The following is a 3,939-nucleotide window of genomic DNA, read 5'->3' as shown; positions in this document are numbered from 1 at the left end:
GAAGGGGTTTTGTAGTTATAAAATATCTAGGCTAACAGTAAAGGATGCACAAGGAATGCTTTAAAATTCTGTTGGAAAAGAGCTAAATAGCAACTCAAACATGTATTAAGGACTTGAGCCTTGTTCTTTTGAAATCAGTAGGCATATTGTACCCAACCTTTGTGGGGGCAGGACGTATATGAATCCAGTAATCCATGAATCCACTCTCTTGGCTCACTGTTTAGGCAGAAGCAGACGATTGTAGGTCATATTTGCATATTTCTATGGAAGCTATATAGGGGTATAAGGAAATCTGCTTTCATTCAAAAAGGATAACATGTGTAACTGAATATTTACTAACATTAATCAATATGCATAGAAAGGAGAGAAAGAGGAAGTGATAAAGAATTCAGTCCAGCAATTAAAGATTTTCCTTCTCTTCATAATCAGCATAAACAGTTGATGATCATCATTATTATTTTCTTTACAAGCTACTACTTCAAAACCCCTCCTTTTGAACCTATTATGAAAACCCTTCAATGATTTTGTTGTAGAATAAGACTAAGAAAATGAGTATGTTTAGAAGGAAATAGCATCAGTGATTTTCAGCACTATGCATAAGGGCAGGGTAAGGCTGTCTGTAGTTTGTGCTGAAATGTGAGATCAGAGCTCACACATGAAACACTGCTGGCTTGACCCTGAACACAGGGAAAGTGCTAAAGTGCTGACTCTAACAGGCTTGGCTTTGCACCTGGAATCTTAAAAAAAAAAAAAAAAAATATCCTTGAACTTTTCTTTAATAGTAGCACAGACCGCTCCTTTTAGAGGAGAGACTTTTTTTTTTCCTACCTCCTTTCCAATTGGACTGCTGCTTTTAGCCCAGCAGAGACTAAATGACTTAAGACACAGAACATGTAGGGCAGATCTATTGTAAACACAGAAGCCATGAAGGATTTCCTTTCACCATCTACTGAGAGGCTGTGGAAGCCCCTAATACTGTAGAGTCGTCATATTGGCTGCACACCGTCTTCTGTTTGGTTGTGAGTACATTAAACACTGCTGAAGGAAATGAAGGTGGCTTGGCAACAAGATGATTCCTAGATGCTGGAAGAATTCCCTTACGGGCTGCTGGAAGCGCTCAAAGCTTGGAGCATCCCGAGAATGTGGAGCGATACGGAAGTGTGCTGTTAAACCATGTTTGTACCCTTATTTCCTCCTGAGTTAAAACAAGTGCAGAGTGCTGGGTTAGATTCACCTATAGCAAGAAGGAACTGTGCTAGCGTCTGTTAATGCCAAGTAGACCACTCCCGTTTGCTTTAGAGGTACTAGGTCCGCTCTGAAAAACCACATAGGAAGTCCCACTCTTGATAAGAGTACCTACTCTACTCTGTTGACATCAAAGGCTGCTCTACCCATTTAATTCTCTCTTATTGTTTGCAACAGTCCCTCCCTGTCCCCCATGCATCGAGTGTTTTTAATGTAAACATGCCCTAGCAATATTATGTTTAAATAAGTAAGAGACATGTCAAAATATCTCAACACTATTGGTATTGCATATTTAATTCAAAAGCTTGCATGTGCTTTTAAAAGTTTCTCTGCAAACCTGCATGCCTTACTGGAAAGAATTGTGTTGCAGTTGGATTGCACATCATTATCTAGTGCTGACTAAATATTGACGTGTTATAGTGGTTTATTTTTAAGCTGTTCAGGATGAATCCCCAGCCAGTGTAAATTGGCCCACATTTAAGGCAACAGAGTGAAGCTGATTTATACCAGCTGAGGCTGTGTCCTTATGCCCTGTTAAAAGCTCAAACTATCCCAAAATTAGTAAAGAACAGGGCAAGAATTGTGAACCCAGGCAATATTTTTTTTTCTATTTTTAACAGAGAAAAAAAAAAAACAAACAAAAATGTGATCTTATTTCAAGACTACACCAAAGATTCAGTAGTATTGTAAAATGTATACAAACATCTCATAGCTAGTATTTAGACTAAGAGGTAGATGTCATATTCTAGGAATAGTATCGTGTAGAATGATGCTAATGGCAGTTGCTAAATACATCTGTTTGCCTGTTACACAGAACACAAAGGAGGGTTATAGCAATGGCAACCAGAAGAGGGCTTACAATATTTTCTCCTTTTGCTGTTCTATGTTATCTGTCTTTCGGTGCATTCCTTCTGGAAGGGTATGATGGAAAAGTGGCGAGAAGTAGAAAGATCCACAATACAAAACTTGACGTTTTCAAAACTCTAGCTTTATCATGAAAAGCATCCCCTGTACTTTGATGGAAGCATTTTGTACTTACAATTTAAGATTACCTGGTGTTACTGAGCAAGTAGTGGAAATTCCAGGTGAGGTGATTCAGCAAAATAGGGGTCAGAAGAATGCAGCTCGCTCGCTCTCTTTCTCTGTTGTTCATGCTAAAAATACCAGGGCATATGGCAGCATATTTCAGCATCTTAACATACTAGGCTCCCTTGAGGACAGAAAAAAAGAGGAAACTTGTGCTGTTGAGCCAGAAATAGATTACAGAACAGCGTTGCCAGACGTACAGAGTGCTGGCAGCAGAGCCATGAGCGGAGTCGGTGTCTTACTTTGCCTAAAGGTGTTTCAGCAATATTTAATGGGCCTCGAAGAAATGGAAAGCAAAGCTAGTGAGAATGAGGAGTGGTATAAGCAGTTTTATAAATGAATTTTCATTGCAAGTAGAGGAATTACACATATTGCATTAGGATATCCACTGCTTGTATATGCACCTTCCAGTTTTGCCTTTTGACTGTTAGGGGTCATCCGTCCCCCTGCTTGAAATAATCAAAATGCATATTATAATTACATGGTTTTCCAATATCCATACACAGCAAGTACAAGATACTTACATGTAAGTACACTGTATTTACCTATATTTTTGCATAGTTTTTAGTGTGTACTTTGTGCCACTTAATAAAAAGCATTACTCGTATTGTTGTTGTTTGTTTTTCTCTATTAGACAGCTTATTCAATTAAAGTTGAAGTAGCTGGATTTTTGGTATGTTCATCACAGATTACCAGTTCCTAGGAGTGTAGAGATTAGACACTTGGAGGAGTCTGGATAAGCGGTGGGGAAAGCTGCAGTGTGAACATGAAGTTTTAAATCACCTCCTTAATTAAGAAATGCAATATCAGATTTATGGTGCTAATTTAACAAACTTACCTTTAATTTGAATGGAATTGTAAAGGTAAGAACTCCATTTTCCTTTTGGTAACACTTTACAATAAGTGGCACTAAATTACACTATAACTGCTATGTTACAGGGAATTACATGTAACTACACTGTAACTGTTGAAATAGCTACTGTACATGTGCGTACATGGTAACTTCAGTGCTGTTACAATCATGAATTACATAATTACAGATGATTCTGTCCTTTCTTTTCATTGAAATAGTTATATATATATTATACTGTAATGAAAATACACAAGATGTTAACTTTCATGTCTTATTTAGAAAAGTTGGTTTTCTTCATGTATTCCTTTATAGAGGGAGTCTCAGTGCAAGACGAACCATCCTTAAGTAATGTGGAAACTTTTAAAAGTGTTCTAGCTTAAATTCTGAGCCTCAAGTTAAACATCAGGTTCCTTAAACTCTTTCTTGGTTTGTTAGATGACACTAAAAGAGTGGGAGGATGCACCCCTTGTCTTCTGATGCACCGCCTCCTTGTTCAAATCATGAGAATGTTCTTGAAGCATTAAAAAAAAAAAAAAATCTACATCAAAAAGTTTAAAAATAATCAGCAACCGACACTGTAAACAGTACACTGGCAGAAACCAGCTACCTGGTCTTGAGAAAACTACTCTGCAAGTGCGTGCGGGAGAGGATGTCACACACATTTTAACGAGGACGGTTCCCATTCCGAGCCTCTATTTTACACGTACCATAACCAAAATACCTCACCCCATAATCAAAGTGGTATTTCAGAATGG

The sequence above is a fragment of the Charadrius vociferus genome, unplaced genomic scaffold (genome assembly GCF_000708025.1).
Source record: "Charadrius vociferus isolate BGI_N301 unplaced genomic scaffold, ASM70802v2 scaffold287, whole genome shotgun sequence".
Lineage (NCBI taxonomy): Eukaryota > Metazoa > Chordata > Aves > Charadriiformes > Charadriidae > Charadrius > Charadrius vociferus.
This window is presented reverse-complemented; position numbering follows the sequence as displayed.